The 24,959-nt window shown below is 34.4% G+C and overlaps 1 non-coding gene across 1 annotated transcript; it reads right to left on the bottom strand.

Moving 5' to 3' along the window:
* Window positions 1–20,166: 20,166 nt before the first annotated feature.
* On the bottom strand, window positions 20,167–20,269 carry LOC136143123 (U6 spliceosomal RNA). The gene has a single exon (XR_010657832.1). It is a non-coding gene; the product is annotated as a U6 spliceosomal RNA (small nuclear RNA).
* Window positions 20,270–24,959: the final 4,690 nt, after the last annotated feature.

Raw genomic sequence — 24,959 nt, 5'->3', positions numbered from 1 at the left:
TCTTTTCTAAACTGACATTCTGGGATTTTGGACTCTTCCGCTGAATACTGTGGTCAGGTTTCTCCCATCCAATTCTACATCTATTATCAAACGGCCCCAAACCTGATTTGCTCCTGACAATGGATGCCTCCGATTGTTTAACTCCACCTGCATTTCCCAGTTTTAAGACTTTTGTACAGATTGGGACTACAGATGCATTAGCTCCCTAGGCACAACTTTGATTTCTTGGCTCTCAAGTGCTTGATAAGCTTTTGATCTTTGGCATTACATGGGAAAGAAAGTTCTTATTTGCCGCTTGTGTCCAACTCTTTCCCTTCCTACTTGTCTAACTAGAACATATTACTGCCTGTAGAGCCAGCAGTAGGAACCCCAATTTCTTAATTCCTGTTTCATTTCTTCTTACATGAAAGGCACAAATACTGAAAAATTGATAGTCACTTCTCCTGAACGAGTTCGTTCTGTAAAAGATAGTAATTTATGAAAAACGTAGTACTTCTCTTTTAGTGAAGAACATTTTTCTGTTGTTGCATTTCTTTTCCTCCTAATGTTTCAAGAATTCCAAGCTAGCAGTGATGCTATCAACAAGATATATAGATGCTATTTTTTTGCTAACAAGTAGTAGCCATCTGGGGCAAACACATTTTATGAAACAACCTATTTATTTGTACCAATACATTTGGAACTAATTTGTTTTTAACATGCAAAGATGCCAAAGTGAATCCAAACCATGTCTCAGATTATCAATGTAGGTATTTGACATTAAATTCCTTAAGACAGAACCTGGCATAGAGTAGGAGTTTAGTAAATATCTGTTCAATGAAGAAACTATTGAAATTTCTCAAACTAGTTGAGATTTTCTCAAGAATTTATACAGAATTAAGGAGGCATGCAAGACAGAGAAAATACTTTAAAAAGAAAGAAATTTCAAATAATTGCTCAAAAATATGCCTTGTCAAAGATAAAGAGCTAACAAAAAAGCAAAGGGTTATATGATAAATGTGTAAGTTTTGGTTTTATACAGAAATGCTTTCTAACTCACATTTCTCCTCAGTCTGAGCTAAAGCAAAATAAACTTAGTTTCAATGTTAAGTAGGCTATGTCACCACTATTGTTTTGTCACTTCTAACGTTCAGCATGGGGCATTTGCTGGTGTGATTTCTATGTTGCCTCAGTCCTGTGTATAAGACTGAAGAGCATATGCCTATTTCTAGTTCGCACACACTGGTTTGCCATTGATTTCCATGTAATTATAATTGATTTTCATATAATAATTTCCAAGGAGACCAAAGAAGGAAGTGTTCTAATATTTCTTTTAAAGAAAATTCCTTTCTTTCTCACTGTGTGGCCTTGTTCTACAAGGTACTTAGTCACTTTTAGCCTCAATTTTCTCTTCTATAATATGGAGGTAATAATAGCATCAATCTCGCTGGGTTGTTATGAGGATTGAGAATGATAGAAATTAAGATTATTATTGTTGTTAATATGATTGTGATGATAAAACATAAATAGTGATACCAATTCAAGGGATACCTGTTTAATGAGACAACTCATGTCTATAAATAGGATGCAGTGTAGTGTCAAAAGGGGTCTCAGTCTAGGGTTCAGGCTATATGTTTTTCATAACACGGTAAACTTGCTAAATAATTTTAGACATTTTTTTCCAGTATTGTATTAAAGTATTAATGTTTTCATCACAGAGAATAAGTAAAATATTGCATGCTTATTGTTTTTAATCTCTATTAACTGAGTTTTATTTTTATAATGCTCATCTCAAGCTAACCATCAAATGATATACAAAAGAGTACTTGCTCTATTATCCCAGAATCAATGACTGCCTTTTTAGTTACTAATTTACTCAGTATGGCATAAAGGAATCCTCTATGGTTCATCTATTTTTGTTTGTGAGTTGTTTCCCATAATGTAGTCTTTTAATTAAAGTTCTTTCTTTGTATTCCATGTTTTATATAGAATTCTTTTGTTAGATCAGAAGAAGATGATACAGAAAAAAAGAAAAACATCTTACAGATATTGCAGCAGATGGAAAACAGTCAAGCAATCAAAATCAGGTAGTGCTAGTTTTCGTTTCTTTTAGGTATATTCTGGAGGGGAAAAGAAAAATGGAAAGGAAAACTGTCATGTACTACTGAATACCAGGCACTATGCTAGGAATGTCCACATGTCTAGATATTTAATCCTTGCCTTCAATTTGTAGAGGAAGAAATGGCTGAGTTGCAGATTGGAAATTCTTAACCAGATCTACATCTGTATCTCATAGAGTCAAGAAGTGTCATGATCATCTTTAGTGCTCTGAGGAAAAAAGGCTGCCTTTCTAGGGTGCTGCTAAGATATGCTGACCAAAATAATTCCTCACCCAGGAAACAGACTTTTCAAAATAGTGATAGACACAACAGATGCTTTAGTTGGAAATTACACAGAGTTGCAGCATTGCTGTTCTTATTATTTGAATAAAAAAATATGAAGTGCTGTCAAATTGATAACTTTTATAAATAGTGATTTTTTAAAAAAAAATGAGAGCTGAGTTATCTTACAAGTGACAGGAGATGTTCCCAGTAATAACTGTAAACTTAATTTCACTTTAAAAAGTTACTGCATCAGGGGCTTCCCTGGTGGCGCAGTGGTTGGGAGTCCACCTGCCGATGCAGGGGACACGGGTTCGTGCCCCTGTCCGGGAGGGTCCCACGTGCCGCGGAGTGGCTGGGCCCGTGGGCCATGGCGCTGGGCCTGTGCGTCCGAGGCCTGTGCTCCGCAACAGGAGAGGCCACAACAGTGAGAGGCCCGCGTACCGCAAAAAAAAAAAAAAAAAAAAAGTTACTGCATCACAAACCAAACCATATTGTACTTCACTTGAACTATTAAGTTACTAGTATCAGGACTAGTGTTGTATTGAAATTCCAGTGAAATCTAGTTTGTAGTCTAATGTCTTTGCATTGTTTTGGTTATAATGAATCATCTGATGTGTTACAAATCCTGAGGTCTCTTCCATTTTGGAGAAAACGTCTTTGCAGTCACACAGATATGGTAGTTGGGAACACCACAGTTACACAAGTGTTCCCAGTTTTCCATTTATTAATAAGCCTCTGGCCAGCCAAATTGTACTGACAAATGCAACTGAGTCAGAATTGTCCAACAAAAAGCCTATTTTACTAAATTAAAGTAAGGAAATATACTCATATCTCCTTATTTCAAGGAACTGAGTCATTTTGGAAGCCAAATTGATGTGACATTAACGAAAATAGAACCAGAATGACACTGTGTTAGCCTCAAAATGAACTTTCTATCCAGATTAAGTAGACCTTTCTTGGATCACACTCACACCCTAGAGGATAAATTTGTATGGCAAGGTACTATTGGGGAATATGAGACATTTGCCACCAAAAATCTTGCTTTTTAAAAATTGAACTCTCTTTCTCAGTGGCCAGACGTTTTTAAAAGTGCAGTTGTCTGAATTTTCCAAGCTTTTTAGAAAGGAAGCATTTGTAGAGATTTTCTCCTTTTAAAACCATTATTAAAAAATAATTGTCAGAAGTACCATTTGCCTCTGGTCTAGACTGAACCATTCTAATGCAAAGTAGACCTGGTTCAAACAAAATGCTACTAGGTTTGCTCTGATTCTACAAGGCTGTGGTCCTTTCCCTCTTCAGTATCTAGTTTTCTTGTGAATTTTTATCAGGACAGAAAACAAAGGTATCATTTTTTTTCTATTTTCAATCACTTGAATAAAAAAATCCATTGCTTCAGAAGAAGAGCTGATTAAAGCTCTAATGACTGATATAATCTTTATCCAAGTTGTAGTTTCCTCAAAGACTCCACATTACCTTATGAAGAAGCACCATCCCCTTAAGATACTAATAGAAACTGGGCAAGTTCAGCAAACGTGGTTTGTGAGGACAGTATGGTGCCCACAACACATTAATAAAGGCTATTATTTAAGCCCTTTATGGTTGTTTCATAGATTTTGTACAATAAAATTTGGTTATTGGAAATTAATAGTTATGTACCATTTTTTATAAGTGCTTACTTTAACTTCTGAAGATACAAGATTAAATCATCCTGTTTGAGAGAAATGTCTAGTAGGAGAAACAGAAAAATAAGTGGGCCATTGCAGGTCAGTGACTTACATACTATGATGGAGGTACCTACAAGGTGTTATGAGAGCTAAGAAGAAACACATCTCATCAAGACAGGAATTTTTAAAACTTCCTTATAGTAAGTGAGTTTTGAAACATAAATAAGAGTTGGCTAGAAAAAGGGACTTAGGATATGGGTGAGGAGTGTTATCTGAAAATTTGGTTCTTCCCTTTTTCTCTTCTGCTCTTTCAGTATTGTATCTTCCCACATAATAAGTACTTAGATCTGAAGACAAAATTCTCATCTGCGCTTCTATGACCAGGAATAAAAATCTGCTCAAATTAGAATTCTCCTCATCTGTCTATTATTCAATTTCCTTATTTCAGTGAGGCTTTCATCAAAGAATGAACGATAAAATAGCTTCCTCTTCCCAGGTAGCAACAGCTAAATTAAGTGTACTACCTATTAAACTTGACTGTTAAATTATAAGACAGCTTTTTTTACTATGTCACAGTACATTATGTATATCATTAATTGGTAATCATAATTCATTTTCTAGCTAGCTGTGTGCCTGTAGGCCAATTACTATGGTGTTGATATAGCACTTTCCCCAAATGCTAATGTGAATTTCATTTCCAGATTTTTTAAACAGATCTGTGCTTCATAAAACAATTGGAACTGAGTTTAGTATTTATGACTAGTTTAACATTTATTACGATCTAACAGATGACTTTAATGAAGATCAGAAGCATAGTACAAAAGGAAGGGCCTGAGACATTAAAAATTGACAAAGAATGGAATTATAATTTATAAAGGAAATCTAATAAAATAAAGTTTGCATTAAAAGATCATAAGGTTAAGAATCTCCAATGCACTTTACATTTATAAATATGAATCATCTATACCAGTATTTTGTTGACTAAGAAATAATACTTTTCAAAACTTAAAATAAATTACTCTGAAATTATGCTACTAAACTTCATAGATCATACCAGATTGGTCTTGAGGTTAGATAAACCTAATCTTAATTGTTAGCTATACAAAATTCATAATAAAGTAAAAACAGATTTTAAGCATTTGTTTACTCTCTGCTAAAGGAATTATAAATGCTTTTATAGAAAATATACAACAAACATGACATTTTATAAGCAATGCACTGCTAATTGCTAGGGTTTAGGATACCTTGAGGTGATGCTGAAAGACACTCAAATTCCCAAATCAGTGCAAGTACACAAAACATATAAAACATGGATACATTATTAAATGATGAAAAGTGCACAAAATAATGTACTGTGAACGTACAAATATAATTGTGTCTATCAGCCAGCAGAAACCTAATTGCTTTCTGAACAATGTAAGTTTTCAGAATATTGTTTTTCATATGTATTTTCCACTTTATCGCATAATATATACCAAGTAACTGTTCTGCATACCGCTTTCCAAAACAAGTTTTAAATGCTTACCGGAAGAAAATATAACTGGTGTAAATGATAGGAATAATCTTTTTTTTTTTTTTTTTTTTTTTATGCGTTACGCGGGCCTCTCACTGTTGTGGCCTCTCCTGTTGCGGAGGACAGGCTCCGGACGCGCAGGCTCAGCGGCCATGGCTCACGGGCCCAGCCGCTCCGCGGCATGTGGGATCTTCCCAGACCGGGGCACGAACCCGTGTCCCCTGCATCGGCAGGCGGACTCTCAACCACTGCGCCACCAGGGAAGCCCAGGAATAATCTTTTTAATTCACAAAATCTCTTCTGAACCTCAGCATAATTAAGTCAATGCCATGAATTCCACTATGGCTGTATTTTCAAAATGATATTTCAGGCAGTGACTTTACATACAAATTTTACTTCTCCTAAGAAAAACTTCAGCTATATAAGATATATCAAATATTAAAATAAAGTAATTTAAAAAATTTCTCACTCTTCTTTCAAAACAGAAAATAAAATGCAATTCATAAGGTTTTAAATCTATTTTGTTCTTATCTGAAATATTATATTATGAAGGTATTGTTATTTTTATTTATGGTAAGTTTGTATCTATAATGTATTCGCACAATGGCTATTTAGTATATTTATTTTAGTTATGTTCCTTTATATGTATCATAAATCTGCTTTTATAATCTTCTTTAAATGTTATTTTAATTGTTTTAATAAAAATATAATTATTCTGGATAGAAGTAATACAGGTAAATTTTTCCTTCCTTTCTACCTTTGCCTACTTTCCAAATTAAACATTTTAAATTGTGAACACTTTAACAAACTTATATTTTAAAATAATTCACAAGATGTTAAATTAGAAATAACAACCTCGCTCTTCCACCAATAGACCTATTGCCCTCTCAGAAATAAGTTCCTAACACATTCTCACATTGAAACTTCAGCCTCAACTGAAGATGAATATTCTAGCAATACATCATCAAGAGTTACCACTGGAAATGCCTTTTCAAAGTAAGTACTTTTCAAAGTTAGTATTTTCTTTTTTTTTTTTTTTTGCGGTACGCGGGCCTCTCACTGTTGTGGCCTCTCCCGTTGTAGAGCACAGGCTCCGGACACGCAGGCCCAGCGGCCATGGCTCACGGACCTAGCCGCTCCGCGGCATGTGGGATCCTCCCAGACCAGGGCACGAACCCGTGTCCCCTGCATCGGCAGGCGGACTCTCAACAACTGCGCCACCAGGGAAGCCCAAAGTTAGTACTTTCTGACTGGAGAAAAATAATTCCAAAATTTGTACGTGCTCAGTAGCATCAAAGTGCTGACATTCCTTGTTTCTCTTTTATTTGCCCATGGAGGAAGGGCTCTGAGGAATGTGGAACCAATGGAGAATTGTTTCTGAAACATGCTGTAAAGTAGAGTAGCTAAAAATTCTTCCTTCTGCTAGAGGATTCTCATATCCTAATCTGGTCAAAAGTTTTAGATAACAAAGTTAATTTTTTAAATGAAAGATGCATTTTAATCATGTCCGAGGACAATAAAATATTTAGAGTAAATGGTAAATACTAACAGGGAAAGACTGTCAGAGAATTACCAAAATGACCTTAATTTATATTGTTTATTTTAAAAGGATTTGCTTTATATCAACTGTCCTTTATTGAAGGCTAAATATTGTTACACTTCATTGACTTGCATAGCAACATTTTTAATGAGGAAAAGGTAGGGGCTAGGTAGAAACACTTAACTGAATCCTCGTTTGTAAAATAAAACAATTGGGCTACATTCCTTCTTGTTATAAAGTCCTAGGAATCTATGCTAACCTACTGTTATAACCTGTCTCAGATAAATGTGTGGCTCTGACAGACCATCCAGGGACTGACAATTCCCTGGTAATGGGTTCCTCTAATTTCAGTTTTGTTTTAGGCAAAGAAATCAACTCCTGAAAGCTGTATCAGCACATATAATCACACACAGTACTAATAAAAATTACATCAGTTCCAGTAATAGATTACTACTTCATTGATGAATTCAGAATTCATGAGATTGGTTCAATGAAGTGGCACCAATGCAAAGTGATAGGTTTATTGACAGGGTCTCCATGATTAAAGGATATAAAGAACTATGCTGCATTCATCTTATGGCTTTTGAAGGTACTAAAGTGCCAAAGTACCACTGAATATGTGAAACAAGAATACTCTATTAATATCTTGCTTATAAGCTGTATAGTCAGGATAATTAAACATTGTTCTGGTGGGATGAGAAGATTTAATTAGTCCAGGGCATTTAGAAACCATTAATAAAAGTTTAAGTATTCATCAATCTTACAGCTATTGTTAACTGGTTCACTAATACATTATCATGCTATTTATTAATGATGCAAATTAATGGCATTTATAATATAAATGGTAGAATTAATAAAACAGTAATTTAAAAAAACATGAATATCACCTTTAGAAAAAAAATACCCACCAAATTTTAGTTTACTAAAGTGTTTTGACTGCAGTACACAGATTCTATTATTGCTCTTCTAGTTTTCTTTCCAGTGCATCAAATTACACCTCATTATTGTTGAAAGATTTTATTCTTTTGACCTATTGTATCTAAAATATTTGTATAAACCTATCACCTGCCTGGACTTAGAGATAAAAGTTTTACAGTAGAGGTTTTTGATTTTAGAAGGAACTATTTTTGATTAAACTTTTAAAATAGCAAATTCATTTATATCATGGTGATTTTTAAAAAGTATCTTGTGTTAGTCCTTTTCTATAAAAGTATATTTTTAAAGTATGTGAGGAGAAATAAAATCCTCCGACTTTCATTCCCATTTTCATAAATTTGATATTTTTCAAGAAAACTGCAATGCTTTATATGCCAAAAAAGCTTTTGTACTTATTCTTAAGTGTGTTTTTAAATAGTATCAAGAAAGTGGAAATTGTCTGTCTTTCTTTAGAAAAATATCTCCCCCTTCCATGAAATAAGCAAGAGAACCAGGGTAACTACTAAACAAAACTAGATTTTACAAATTTCAAGACTGTGAAATAAGAGAGGTATTTTCTGTTATTAAACACCTGGCTTGGAAAAAGAAAATGAAAACACTTTCCAAAGCATAATTTTTCTTGATAAAGAATATTAATTTTAGTATAATCAATGCTTCTTTCTAAATAAGTGTAATCTTTGGATTCTTGTCCAGCTACATTTATGCTTGGCCATAAGTTCTTAGAGCAATATCTTTACTTAAGGTCAGTGAATAATGTCCTCTTATTGCATTCTTCAGTCTTGGTAAGCAAATCATTTTACAAAATGTGAGAAACAGTCATGATACAAAGTATGTTAGAATACTTCAGTGGAATTCTAAGGTAAAACTGATACAAAAATATAAAAATACTAAATTGGTAAGTAGTTGATAATAACCAAGTGGGCTATCAATATAACCTGGTATCTCAAAGGGTTCTCAATATAAAGCTGCTTTCTTATGTCATAAAAATATATTTATATTAATTAAATATATTCACTGCTGCCAAGGGTTATTATTTTTTTCAGGGAAAGGGATGTACCTTAGCCGTTGGATGAACTTGTAAGAGAATATTGTTATTTTAAAAGGTAATTCTCATAACAAAATTTTTGAGCGCAAAAAATACAGTTCTCAGAAGTCAAGCATTTTGAATATAGAGTATCTGGGATTCCTAAAGGCTTATTCTTCTTTGCCAGTGTACAAATTTTATGAATGATGAATGCCCCCTCCCCCCCGCAACCCATACTTCAGTGAAACTTCAGCTTACATTTACTAGGTATGCAAAATTTGGAAGTGCAAATATGGCATTCAGGGACATTTTGTGTATGAAAGTGTTTTGTATGGCTAAATGATATACTAGCATAGATGAACAGCAGTATAAAGATAAGTTGTCTCTTTCTTCAGCTCGATGCTTTGTGACGACCTAGAGGGGTGGAATAAGGAGGATGGGAGGGAGGCTCAAGAGGGAGGGGATATGGGTATATATGTATACATATAGCTGATTCACTTTGATGTACAGCAGAAACTAACAACAATAAAGATGTACTAACTTTATTGGATGAAACTAACATCCAATAAAGATGTAAAAAAAATAAGTTATCTTTCTATCCTCAATCTATTATTTTCATTATTTGTATTTCAACGTGTGTTACAAAGAAAATCACCAAGAGAACATTCATCTTTGTATATGTAGCAACCGCTGATGAGTTAAAAATAGGTAAAAAGTCAACCTGTGTTTCAAATACTGAAGTGTTTCATCAAACTTCCAAGAGTGACACAAAGTTGTGACATCTCTGGCACGTTTGTTCTATTTATCTTATGGCCATAATTACAGCCGCATATTATGTTTCCATCAGCAAGACAGGGAACCAGCTCTGCTTACCTGGTGTCATCAGTATGAGTACATGTATTTTCCAATTTGGCAGAAAGAGGAGCTTCTATTTATATACGAATAATGTTAAATTAATGGAAACGTTTGATGAAGTGACTAAGGGCATACTGCTCCTTTTCAAATAGTTATATGCAATAGACTGTTCTGCTTCTTAAAAAAAAACAAAAAAGCTTAAGGACAAGTCTGGCTGAAGCCTATTATACACGGGTTGGGTTTCAGAGCCACGAGGAAAAGGTATTGGGTGGGTATGAAGGAGTCGGGGAGGGAGACAGGGAGACAGATCTGATCTCTAAATGAATTGTAGATTTCTATTTTTTTTTTCTGGGTAGGCAAAAAAAGAAAAAGTTTATTTCAATGAAGATGTTAGTCTAAAACTTAATAAGCAGCAGAAAGCTAATGAAGTATTCTTTTAAGAGAATGACAAATCTCACTTCTAAGGCAACCTCATTCCCTGAACTTTGAAATTCTGAAAAGAGCAGCATATTAAATGATATAAAAAGCACATTTACATATGAAAATGTCATCTAGAAATTTCAGTATGTGTTACCACCCACTAATTATAGATACTAAGTAGTCCAGTTTTATAAAAGATTCAGTTTCTATTTAAAATAGTACTACTCACTTAAAAAATATATCTAAAAGGTTATTGTTGAGAGAAGAATGGCAAACTTTATTCTACACCAATTAAATCTCAATATAGCATTTTAAAGGTATTCATTTTATCATTCTTCCATTAATGCTTTTAACATATGCTTCTTTATGGTTCTAGGTATTCATTACTTGTTTTATTGAAAAAATAAGTGTGACCTTGTGGAATGAGTTTCCTAATCTTTAAATTCTTTCTCTGAATGCAAGGTAATTATATATCAATGGCATGTATACATTGTAAACAATTGATTTTTGTTGTTGAAGTATAGTTGATTTACAATGTTGTGTTACTTTCTGGTGTACAGCAAAGTGATTCAGTTCTACATATATATGTATATGTATATATTCTTTTTCAGATTTTTTCTATTATAGTTTATTACAATATATGGAATATAGTTCCCTGTGTTATACAGTAAGACCTTATTGTTTATCTATTTTATATACAGTGGTTTGTATCTGCTAAACCCAAACTTTTAATTTATCCCTCCCCCTGCCCTTTGGTAACCATAAGTTTGTTTTCTATGTCTGTGGATCTATTTCTGTTTTATAAAATAATTTCATTTGTATCTTTTTTTTACATTCCCAATATGTGATATCATATGATATTTGTCTTTCTCTGTCTGACTTACTTCACTTAAAATGATAATCTCTCAGTCTATCCACGTTGCTGCAAATGGCATTATTTCATTCTCTTTTACAGCTAAGTAATATTCCGTTATATATATATATCACATCTTTTTTATCCATTCCTCTATTGATGGACACTTAGGTTGCTTCTATGTCTTGGCTATTGTGAATAGTGCTGCTATGAACAGTGGGGTGTATGCATCTTTTCAAATTATAGTTTTTTCTGGATATATGCCCAGGAGTGGGATTGCTGGATCATATATCATATGGTAACTCTAACAATTGAATTTCTAGAGGTGGCAAAACTTGACTGAAAATAAGTCTTAATTTAAATTGTTCAGATAGTAAAGATAGAAAAATTCCTTCTAAAAATTAAAATAAGGAATCCATGTGTCCCGTATCCCACTTTATTGATTGCATTTTCCTCATTTCTTTTGTGACATTGCTAGCCATAAATATGTGTGTTTGAAGGAAGGGGAATGTGGTTAATAGAAAGCAGACTGGCAGAGAGGAGCTTTTTTTTTCTTTGCGGTATGCGGGCCTCTCACTGTTGTGGCCTCTTCCGTTGCAGAGCACAGGCTCCGTACGCGCAGGCTCAGCGGCCATGGCTCACGGGCCTAGCCGCTCTGCGGCATGTGGGATCTTCCCGGACCGGGGCACGAACCCGTGTCCCCTGCATCGGCAGGCGGACTCTCAACCACTGCGCCACCAGGGAAGCCCCTGAGGAGCATGTTTTGACAGTAGAGAGCTCTAGTATATTCTAACAGGTTACAGAAACATTAGGGATAGTCCCTTCAGCACAGGTTTCCACTATAGAAAGAAGAGAGCTGACAATCATGATTATCTCCTGGGATTAGATCACTAAAATACCTGAGACTTTTCATTAATCTGAGAGGTAAAAGACAAACCAGGAAAAGTATGATCAAAGGTGATAACTTCATTCAAAAGTTTGAATGAAACTTACTGATGACACCATTGCCTCTTTTTTTTAAAACTAATTTTTGTTGGAGTAGAGTTGCTTTACAATGTTGTGCCAGCTTCTGCTGCACAGCAAAGTGAATCAGCCATATGTACACACATATCCACTCTTCTTTTCGGATTTCCTTCCCATTTAGGTCACCACGGAGCACTGAGTAGAGTTCCCTGAGCTATACAGCAGGTCCTCATCAGTCATCTATTTTATACATAGTATCAATAGTGTATATATGTCAATCCCAGTCTCCCAATTCGTCCCCCTGCCCCAACACCATCGCCTCTTCTTATTTCCTTTTCCTCACTTTGGAGGTAGAGGTTAGAAAACCCAACTGCAAATCATAACTTGAGCCCCCTTTATCCTTTTGTTTCTTGCATTGTTACCCAATGTTAAGGCTTGATCGACCACTCGTTGATTTAGGATAAGTCATTTTCTCAAAATATCAGTTTCCTCCATTTTAAAATAGGGTAATATCTACTTCAAAGAGTTGTGGGAACCATGGAATCCTGCAAGTACATAGCACCTAGAAAGCATTCAATGGATGTATATTATAATAATTATTAAGGCTGGCAATGACCAAGGGAGTGATTTCATAATGATATCTAAATATAAATAGTAATCTCACTTAGAATAAGTTGACCAACTGTCCTCAATCTCCTCAGGGAATAGAAAGTGAAAGAGGATAACTTTTTGGAACAACATATTTAACTATAATATAAGAAAGAAGGATACTGAAAAAATTCAGTATTGACATAGGTTTCTGGATGGAGTGCAAAACGGATAGTCAGATGAAATGAGGTTTCCATATAGCTGTCACCAATGTTAACCAGTATAGTACAGTACTTTCTCTTCTAAGGTCTAAATTAATTAAACATAGAATATGGGCACCATGATCTGCGTGGCAATATTTTTATTGAAGTAGAAGGCGATAGCAGGCTTTTTCTGTGAAACGTGTAAAGCTTGAAATTGCAAAACTTTGGGACATATAGGATACAGGGAGATAACAATACTTTTGTTACCACGAAAGGTTGCTTTAAACAAAGAGTCTCTGTACGAGTCTTTTGGTATATATTATTCACTTAAACACTTTTAATCTTCACAGAATATAACCTATCAACTAATCTTATGCATAATTTTCTTCTGGAGATTTTTTTTTAGCTTTCATTCTTGGCAAGATAATTAATAAACTTCTTGGATATTAGAAGTGGTTTCAGATCTAGTAATTACTGCTTGTTTAAAGGGGACAACAATATCTTTTTTGTTATTTTGGTCACTTAATTCTGTTGTCTTTTCCATGGTTCCAAATTTAAGTCGAGAAATTGTAATCAAATATTGTCCAATTATAAACCAAGTGAAGTAGGTATCGTTTGTAATTTACCAAGTATATATCAACATAATCAGATTCAAGAGTTACTAATTTAGTGTGAGTTATACATTAATAACCAAGAAAATATTATTCTCCTACCTAAATTTTACTCATTTGAAGATGATATCGGATCCTTAAAGAAACTCTGTGGCATGTCAGGCAAAGCATTAAGCTAGGAGTGAAGATCTAGATTCTAGTTTTGTGAACTCGGACAAATTACAATCTTTTTAGAACTGAATTTCCTCTTCCATAAATATCAGGTATGCATTATATATAAGCTATTAGGTTTAGAAATACAGCTATACTGTAAATATAATATGGCCTCTACTTTGACAGAGCTTACCTTCCAGATGGGTGTGATTTTCTTACTGGATAATCTCTAAATTCACATTCATTTAGAAAATTCTGTGATAGTAATGTTCTTTCAGATTGCCAAGGATTGGCCAGCATTATATGTAGGAAAAGAAAGGACACAGGACACACAACAATTGTGCATTAAGTATGGAATGAGAAAAAGAGAGAAATAAACAAGCCCATGCCCATAGAAGGCGCTCAATTCAGAATTGTTTACATAATCATTTTACTAAGAAGTCTAACAATGTGTTTCCAATTTGTGGTTTAGCAGATTTGTTTATCCAATATTTTATATTTCTGCCTGTTTCATTTATATTTTAATTTTTTTTTCTTTAGGAAACTCTTGTGGAAGTCTAAGAGGACATCTTTCAGTGGGTGAAAATACTCCTTCTAATTGACAGATTACTTAGGCAGCAAGAACACTTTACTAGCTAAATTCATAGCTCTTCTTAGTAGTGACATAATAAAAATGCAATGGCTTAAGGCTAACATTTTAAAAGTGACATGTGGGTAACTGAGAAACTAAATCTGAGTAGGAGAGATGAAAATTACTACATCATTTGAAATGTTACCTAAACCCAAATGTGTAATGTTCCTAAAATCTATGGTATTTTACAGTTTGCAAAGCACTTTCACATTCATCATCTCATTTGAACCTCACAAGGTCAAGATCACCAGAATTGGAAACAAGAGGAAAAAAGCAAAGTAAATGCTATCTTTCTTTATAAATAGTATTGAGGCTCTATTCATTCCCCAGTATGGTCTGGCTGCTAATCTTCAACACCACTGCAACACTAGAACTTTATTTTCTCTCTCTTGTTCCCATCCTCACTACTAAATCAACAACAGCATTTTCTGGTTATGCCTATCACTTTTTTTCCAGTTTGAGTTAGGAACATGGAAGTAAGAATACAGGTGGGGAGGTTGACAGAATTTGAGGGGTTGGTTAGTTTGATCCTTTAAATTTGGTTCTGTTTTGCATCAGTCTTTATAAATGTGTGAGTGTGTGTGTGCACTCGTGCGTGGTTTGTGCATGGAACCCAAATATGCAGTTTTAAAATATCTTGTCAAGTACATACTGTCTGATCAACCTTTAATATTTACTACATGTTCAGAAGAAGAATCATTCTGCCCATACTCTATTCACAGGGTCTATTTACCTTGATTTATGCTGGGGTCCAAAAATAATTCAAAGAGCAGGAAAAAGGAGAGGAGGATGGCCAGACCTTCTGGTTCAGAAGTAATTTAATAAATTTTTAATTGTAAAATGGCATTGTTTCGTAGCAGTACTTAATGTCCTTATATGTCATAAGAACTCAGGAAAACAAAAAAATAGAGTGCTTTAGGATATCCATTTTTTTAGCTATGGCCTAGAGATCATTTTGATAATTTGGCAAATCATAAAAGGGAAAAAATGGTAATATTAGAAATAGGTATAGTAATATTTTCATTTTTTCCTAATCTCAGATACATAGAATTGAGCCCGATTATGTTCTGTTTAAGAAGGCAGATAATAGTTGCAAAAAGTTTAGCCTGCTTGTAATTATCATTCTTTTCTCCTTTATTGACAAGTACTCAAGATTATTTACAGTCCATTGTGATTTCTTATTAGCAAAGGATTATCATCTGAGCTCTTTAGTTTTTAAAATCTCCAAGTCTTTTGGTGTTTTAAAATATAAGGCCTTATTTGTCATTAAGAAGCTGCTGGCTGAAAAACAGAATTTTTAACTCCGTCCAATATACTGTTTCATTGTGTCATGGTTAAAGTACCAGTGAGTACTTCATTATTCTCTAGGGCTGAACGTTTTCTTGTAGTTAAATGAGGTTTGGCCTCCAAGAAGAAGACGAAAGCAATCAGTACTTCATTGAGATATTATACACTGGTAGTTTTCCCAGATGACTTAAGTTTAAGGCATCAGCTTATCAAAATATCAATATTTTCGGATCTGTTCCCTCCTTTCCTGTTGGCCCTCATCAACTTTTGTCTAGACTATTCCAATAGTCTCCACATAGTTCTCCTTGCCTCTAGACTCTTACTTGCTCCAATTCTTCTCAATATTGCCATTATAGCTTAATTCCTGTGTGAGATGTGATCATGTTATCCATCAGCTCAAGAAATCTCTATTGACCACAGAATAAAGTCCAAACAAAATTTTTAGCCCTTCACAAAATTCCCAAAGCCTATTTCTCATTTCCACCGTCAATAGTGGCCCTGCAAACACACAACAAATGCACACACATCTAACACAAATCATAATATATTTCTTGAATGTGTCAGGCACTTTCACTAGTCTATACTTTTATTATTACGGAGAGGAAATCAAATACAATTGCTCGGTATTTTAATTAAATTAAGGAGTTCAAACACTGAACTAGAGGAAGATTTTTTTTTTTTTTTTTTTTGTGGTACGCGGGCCTCTCGCTGTTGTGGCCTCTCCCGTTGCGGAGCACAGGCTCCGGATGCGCAGGCTCAGCGGCCATGGCTCACGGGCCCAGCCACTCCGCGGCATGTGGGATCTTCCCGGACCGGGGAATGAACCCATGTCCCCTGCATGGGCAGGCGGACTCTCAACCACTGTGCCACCAGGGAAGCCCGAGGAAGATTTTAAGCAAGCAAATCTCCCTCTTCTTCTAGCCCTTGAATTTCACACTCACCCACTCAGGCCACCTGTTATCTGACTAGTTTTTAGCTCAAAAGTAGATAATTCCAGAGCAGTCTTTTGATGGTTTTCTAAGGATTAAGAAAACTTCGTATAGAGCATATTCATTCTGATCTAAAAGTAAAAAAGCAAGCAAGCAAGCAAACGACTGAAAAACAGAGTATCATAGGGCAATAATAACAAATTACTTAAGCCCTTTTTTGGGGAGAAGTAATTTTCTACATTTCTATTTTAAAACTCTCATGAGTAATTCTTTCAGCAATTAATAAATCCCCACGAAAGAAAAAAAATCTGTATTGCAATTTGACAGTTGTCACACCTGTAGCTCGCAATGAATTCTTTCTTTTCAAATGATTTCTTAGCAATGATTTTTCCAATGTGCATAAAAATGGAAATATTTTTGCATTTTGCAGCCCAAGTGATCTTTTAATTTCCTTTTCAAAAGTGGGTCTTTTCTTCCCTCAGAAAGCAGAAGTGGAACACATTTCTATTTTCAGCATGGAACAATGGCTATGGGCAATCGAAGGTGATTATATCACAAGATTAAGGAGAATTCTGAATGTTAGAGAGCAAGCCTTTTTGCTTAGTCATTTTGGTAGATTAATCAATTTCATTTATATATTTTTTTTCATGTATGTGTTAGGCACCCACAGACAAAACTTACGATTACAGGCAAATGATATTCAGAGTTAATATTTACCTACTCACTATTAAATATGGTTATCAAAACAAACCTTAAAAACTATAAAAATCTCTCAACATTGCAATAATTGTTCATATTTTTTCACAACTTTTATTCCTTTGAATTTTTGTCCAATGAAATGATCAAGATGTCAGGGTTTAAACTATTTCTATGTCTGGCCTCTTGGGAAGCTAAAGCAACTATTTCAGGTCATCACATGTTATTCGATGACTCATTTTTTCACTGTACTACAACAAACTCCAGGGAATAAAAGGAATAATGTAAATACCAAAGGTCCTTAAACTGGAACTGTCAAGGAGAAAACATAAAATAACCTTTCAACAAGCATGTGTTAAACTAAGTATAACACATTAAGAGAAAATTAGACTGTGCCATTCCATGGGTCCCTTTCTACTCTTGAGCCTATAAATATAGATTGATTACCTCTTTGGTATTCCTTGGAATTCTCCCATTAATGTAAACGACAGATTAGATATTTGAATAAAAACCAGAACAGAAGACTTATGCATTTTAGAAAGATGTACAACTATAAGCATTGAAATTAAAAAAACAAAAAGAATTTAACCAGAAATTGTGTCACCAGACTATTCCAACTTAACAAAGTCAACTTGTTTTGAGGTTAATTTATCTAATATTTATAAGAAGGAATATTTTTGTACCTATATCACATATATACAACCTTTTAAACTGGCTAACCACAGATGTATTAAATAATACAGAATATTTGCTGCTGAATATATAAGCTTTTCTCATAATTATGCCACCAGATTATTTATAATACATCTACGTTGAAGAAAATGTTAATGTAATATTTAGAAAGCCACTAGTTTGCTTGTTTTGTAGGCACAATGTAGGAGCCAAAGGCAGCAACTGGCACAGTGCCTCGTATGTTTAGCTGTAATCAGACGAAGTGTAGTTCCATATTTTTCTAAAGTTTAGGTAAGTATGATTTTGCGCTCAGGGTCCATTGTGAACAGAGTATGAAACTGTAAAATAGGATCTAAGATCTACCACCTTCTTAGACCTCAGTAATGAATAGAGTATCAAGAAGATTATCTGGTAGACAGCAGAGTTTAAAGTCAGAAAACATGGGTTCTAGAACCACCACTGCTTTTAAGTCACTGCTTTTGACTTTAGGCAAAACACTCCCTCATAACTTAATCAAACATCTGTTAAATGGGTATAATAGCTGTCCCACTACTGGGGGGCTCAAATGAAATAATAGACGTAAATTTTTAAGGATAAGACACTATGTAATATAAAGTATCTTTTATTGTGCTGTACATTTTGACTTAAGAACATTGATCAGCCTTGAGTACTTACCACAAATATATTATTTCAAATTCTTTGATTTAGGATTTGGAAAAATATGGGCAGAAACACAATGAGAAACTTGTTTGAAGTGAGAAAGCAGATAAGAAAAAGGGGTGTTAGAAGATACATTTTTCCTTTTTTTCTTGCCTACTGCAGACTTAGAGAAAAAAATTTCTTGAAAACGTCTCACTGTAAAAAAAAAAAAAAAAGTCACTACGAGTTCAGCAGTTTCCCTGAAAAGTTTGTTGTTTAACAGGAGAAATGGTGGCTCTTGGAGTGTTTCAAATTCTAAATGTTGCCATAGAAACACAGCTTCAGACACTGGATAGAATGAACCGTATGCCACTCTTTCGTTTTTTTTTTTCTGGTAAGGATTTTCTTAGGAGTATATCTTGGAAAAACTAGACTATGAAATAGGTGGAAAGACACGTTATGAAGCTCTTTGTTGGGTCATGATTGCAGAGCCTGGACCTTGTTTAACCCACAAGCACATTTGTTCATGTGTTAAAAGGTGTCTGTGCACTGCCCTGAGGAGCTACTGTCAGGAAAAACACAACTACTGAGAACAGAGCTATTCTCCCTACTGCCCATAACAAGCTGGGAGTTCAAAAACGTATCAAATATAGCCTGGAAGCAGCCAGAGGCTAATGTGTTTTCTTATTAGAATATATTATAGGGCTTCCCTGGTGGTGCAGTGGTTAAGTCCCCAATGCAGGGGACACAGGTTCGAACCCTGGTCCAGGAGGATCCCACATGCCACAGAGCTGCTGGGCCCGTGCACCACAACTACTGAGCCTGCGTGCCACAAGTACTGAAGCCTGTGCACCTGGAGCCTGTTCTCCCCGCGTACCACAACGCAGAGTGGCCTCCGCTCGCTGCAGCTAGAGAAAACCCGCACACAACAACGAAGACCCAACACAGCCAAAGATAAATAAATAAAATAAATTTATTAAAAAAAGAATATATTATAATATAATGTATTATTAATGTAAGTATTTTGAGAGATCTGGAGACAGAAAATTTTAGTTATAGAAGTAGAAGGTTTGAGACTCCTTTTGGTCTTTGTGGCAAAAAAATTTCCAATGTTTTAAGATATCACATTATTTCCATTGCTTATAAACAATATACATATATAGCATATAAAATTTGAGAAACAGAAGAGAAAGAATATAAAGATCCCAAGTGATTTTAATGCTCATATATAACGACTTTTAAACTTCTGTATATTTTCACATAGATGAAATAGGAAATGTATCATTTTATAGCCATATTTTTCTACTTAATATTGAGATTTTTCACTGAAAATAAAACCTCACATTGCCATATGATGCCAGATAGTCTATAATAAGAATAGTAGAATTCAAGAATATCGAATGCCAAATGATGAATGTGTTTCTCCTTTTCTGAATTTATTTGCATGTCCTCCATTAAGGATGGAGATCCTGAGAAGAGGCAGTGGCCAAAAGGCTTTTTTGAGTTTATATGAAGGAAAAGGTGAGTTGTAACAACCTTAGATTTCTTAACATTGCTTTCAAAATCTTGGTTTCTTTGGCTTAATATCAATACGTCCTTTTTTTTTTTTTGCAGTCCAAAGGTCTTGAAAACACGGATTGCTTCATGAATTTGTGTGTCATTCTTGCACAGGGGCCATGCTAAGTGTCTCTGTATCATTCCAACTTTAGTATATGTGCTGCTGAAGCAAGTGCTCATATTTGTCAAATTTATCAATCATATATTTTCCATCAAATCCATTAAAATAGTCATAGGAATATAAAGATAAAAATAAAGTTTAAAAATTTGAATAATTTAGTGAAATAATTTATCTCTTAGTGTTTTTGTTTCCTTGGAATTTACTATTTAATATAAGGTTTACCCCAAACTGAAGTTAATTTCTAATTAATTCAAGTCAGTAAAGTGAGATTCAGTGAGTTATTACCTTAGGCCAATTATAGTTCTTTGGCAACCTAAAGAGTTAATATAGCTTTCAAGTTTGTCTACTTGACAACTGGGAAAGAGCTTTTGCCCTGAGAATATCTGGCTCACTAATGGAGAATCATAGAATTTTTAAAGCCCAATTATGCATGGGGAAGCAGCACTTTAAATCCTGGTGATCTTAAGGGTGCAATCAGATAAGTCTCCTGATCCATATTAATCTTGTTATAGTTAAATGAAGATAACCTTCCTTCATAACTATGCTGTTCATGTTTCATTTAATAATGAAAATTTAAGGCAGGAAACACTGACCAAACAATGTAGTCAAGAACAGAAAATTGTAACACAGTCTAATAATCTCAATTTCTGCCTATTAACTTTAATACATACGTGTACATTGGCTGCCATTTTTCCAAAGTCATATTTGAAAATCCACAGAATACGTGTATGCGCCTCAATTTGAGGCTGTTTGTATATGTTGTGAATATTGTTAATGTAGATATTAGCTGTAGCTATTTAAAACTATGTATGTAATTATATTATTTCATTTAATCTTTGCATCAAAGCTGTTATCCCCATTTTAAAGGTGAGAAATACTTATTTTACAGGAAAGCTAAGTAAATTGCCCAAGGTCATATAGCTAGCATATTCCTTTAAAAATTATTTTGTATAAATAAATGCTTATGCGTGAAGTTACTTAATCCAAAATATAAAATGGAATTGAAATTTTTAAGTGATTTTATCCAAGTGATGTGAAATATTATTTTACAGTGTATTTCAGATAAATTTAATTCTGTAGTCCAAGTTACTCTACTTCTAAGATTTAACATTTCTCTCTTATAAAGGTAAATGCTCCCAAAGAGTTTTTTTTTTTCTTGTTTCTTGTTTGCCTATGTCTAACAGAACCCTGACATTTTCATTTCTGTACTTTAGAAAGGAAAAGATAAATGTTTGGGTACTGTCATTGCTCATTTTCTATGAACAGGCTCTATAACAAGTGCATATTAGACTCATTCTCAAGTATGTTGCAAGTGAATGCAACTATCTATACAGACCTTCCTTAACTTACAATGGTGTTATGTGCCCAAACCCATAGTAAGTTGACAATATCGTAAGTCAAAAATGCATTTAATACACCTAACCTAATACACCTAACCATAGCTTAGCCTAGCCCACTTTAAACATGCTCAGAACAATTACATTAGCCTACAGATGGGCAAAATCATCTAACACAAAGCCTATTTTATAATAAAGTGTTGAATATCTCATGTAATTTATTGACTACTGTACTGAAAGTGAAAAACAGACTGGTTGTAAGTGTATCAGTTGTTTACCTTTGTGATCACATGCCTGACTGGGAGCTGCAGCTTGCCCAGCATCACGGGAGAATATCATACTATATTCTGCTAGCCCAGGAAAAGATTACAGTTCAAAATTTGAAGTATGGTTTCTACTGAATTTGTACCACTTTTGCACCATCAGTAAAGTTGAAAAAAATCATTAAGTTGAACCACTGTAAGTTGAGGACTGTCTGTACTTTTAGAGAAGAGACGGTAATAGTATCTGAATATTTTTTTACTTTCCAATGAACCGTCAACTATGAATAATGGTAACGCCTGAGCCCAATACTGTGCATGCCAAATTCTTAAAAATATGGTCCCTGTCAATAATGTCAATGACTAGCATTTAATAATTCTAATGATCAAAGAAATATTCTGAAAATTTTATGGTATTTCAAAAGATCTACACATTATGGAATGTGACAATGTCTAAGCCATCATAGATCAGCTTAACAACTGCAGAAATAAATACAATATTGTTGTACGACATCAACCACAATGGAAATGTAAAAATAGCTTAATTAACAGTTAAAGTCAAATCCAAAGCAGTCTAAATGCTACAAACCCGAATCTTCTGAATTTTCAGTCTATTGATTAAAAAGTGCAAGATACCAGTAATGCAGCAAAATGCTCATTTTAATATTTGTTACTGAGATTAACAATAATTTTTATGTGATTTGGTGATTGGGCATCTGGGATCTGAAAACAAGGCATATAATTATATTTACATATAATTGCTTTTGTCATTTTAATTAGATTTTCACTTAAATTTTTTTTTTTTTTTTTTTTTTGCGGTACGTGGGCCCTTCACTGTTGTGGCCTCTCCCGTTGCGGAGCACAGGCTCCGGAAGCGCAGGCTCGGCGGCCATGGCTCACGGGCCTAGCTGCTTCGCGGCATGTGGGATCTTCCCGGAGCGGGGCACGAACCCGCGTCCCCTGCATCGGCAGGCGGACTCTCAACCACTGCACCACCAGGAAAGCCCAGATTTTCACTTAAATTTATCTGAAATTGATGAAATTTATTTGTCAAGAACCATTCATAAATTTCAGTAAAGAAAGCACTCTAGAACTTTTTCCATCAGTGAATACCAGTAGGCATACATGAATATTTAAATGTAAATCTTCAGCTTGATTTCCCCCATGGTGTGTTAAGAACTGTATAGAAACAGTTTCACAAAGTGGAAGATATTGGATATGTCCTAATTAAAATCATTGACCAAAAAAATCAAATAAAGGCCATAAGTCCGATGATGAGGCTAGCCCATGGTTTACATGGTATGCCACCATGCATATATATAGATAACCAAGAATAGATAATTCACTGAATGCATCCAGTAATTTTATTTTTTTTACATCTTTATTGAAGTATAATTGCTTTACAATATTGTGTTAGTTTCTGCTGTATAACAAAGTGAATTAGCTATATGTATACATATATCCCCCATATCCCCTCCCTCTTGTGCCTCCCTCCCACCCTCCCTATCCCACCCCTCTAGGTGGTCACAAAGCACCGAGCTGATCTCCCTGTGCTACGCAGCTGCTTCCCACTATCTATTTCACGTTTGGTAGTGTATATATGTCAATGCTACTCTCTCATTTCGTCCCAGCTTACCGTTCCCCATCCCCATGTCTTCAAGTCCATTCTCTACTTCTGCGTCTTTATTCCTGTCCTACCCCTAGGTTTATCAGAAGCATATTTTTTTTACATTCCATATATGTGTGTTAGCATACGGTATTTGTTTTTCTCTTTCTGACTGCTTCCAATAACTTTAAATAGAAATACATTTTAAGTCCATTCTTTATTCAGGTCTGTTCTCCAGTTAAACTCATACATTAATTATAAAAAACAGACTACTTTTGTGTAAGAGAAGAATATTTTGGTCCTGAATACATTTTATTCAGGCAAAATGCCTAAAAGCAAACACATGGCCAACTCATAACAGTCTGTGGGTTTGCTTGCAAGGGTATTAATCATCGACCTGCCACAAATGTATATATTTAATGATAAATTTAATATACTGCATAAATTTCCATTTCGGTCAATACAGAGTCATTATACACAGTGAATCCATATTGTTAGATTAGTAAACACCATAAGATGTGTTATTGCATGCTAGGCTGAGAAGAAAAATATCAATTCTCTTTTAACTGTACAACTGTTTAACTGCTTATTTCAGGGTAAGTATGCACTGCTTTGGGGCAAAGGTCAGTATGATATTTACATAGTTAATAAAGACCAAACACAAAAGAATGATTTCTGAGCATAAAAATGGAAAACTTTATGCCATAAATTGCTAAAGGAGGTATCTCAGCTTTGCTGTGTACAAGCTGTATATCTTGGGCCAGTTATTTAACTTCTATGTGATTATTTCCTTATCTTTTAAAAGAGTAGCAAAACTTATCATAAAAGGTTGTTGGAAGAGACAGTGAAAAATGCATGTAATACTCTTAGAATGATTCTGAGCTTACAGTAAATGTTCAATGAATGTGAGCTGTTATCAGTGCACAACACTCCTAGTTTATTGCACAAAAGTATTCTTTCAACTCATTGCTTAAAGGGTAGAAATGTATGTATTCATCAATAAAATAGTTAACTATATCTTTTCAAAAGTAAATTCTAACTAAAAGTCTCTTTAAAAAACTGTTTGACTTGGTTCCCAGTATGCAGAGAAGAAATGAAAGTTGCATGGAAAATTTTGTAGCTCAGAGGTTCAACTAATTCATCTTTAGGTTAGGAGAGTCTGGAAATAACCAATTATTGTTATGCCAAGGTCACCATTTATTTTTTCTCTGCAAAGAAAACTTTAAAGAGAAAAGATATAATCTTGTTTGGCAAGTACTGAACGGGAAGAGTTGAAACCAGCGGTTTTTTAAAATTGAAGTATAGTTGACTTGCAATATTATATTAGTTTGAAATCGGTATTCTTAGTAAGCTTAATTTGTTCAATGGCATGGCTCATACTGGCTTACCTGATGATGATTATACTCAATCAAATGACTCATAATTCATCTGATCACCAAAATTCTAATTAATAGACAAAGTGGGCTTAGTAATGGCTTAGGCACTATTACATAAATCACCAGGGAATTAGGCTTTATGTTTTTCTACTCCAATAAAAG

This window comes from Phocoena phocoena, chromosome X (assembly GCF_963924675.1).
Source record: "Phocoena phocoena chromosome X, mPhoPho1.1, whole genome shotgun sequence".
In the NCBI taxonomy this organism is placed as follows: domain Eukaryota; kingdom Metazoa; phylum Chordata; class Mammalia; order Artiodactyla; family Phocoenidae; genus Phocoena; species Phocoena phocoena.
The sequence above is the reverse complement of the archived record's forward strand: the minus strand, read 5'-3'. Positions and strand labels throughout refer to the sequence as shown.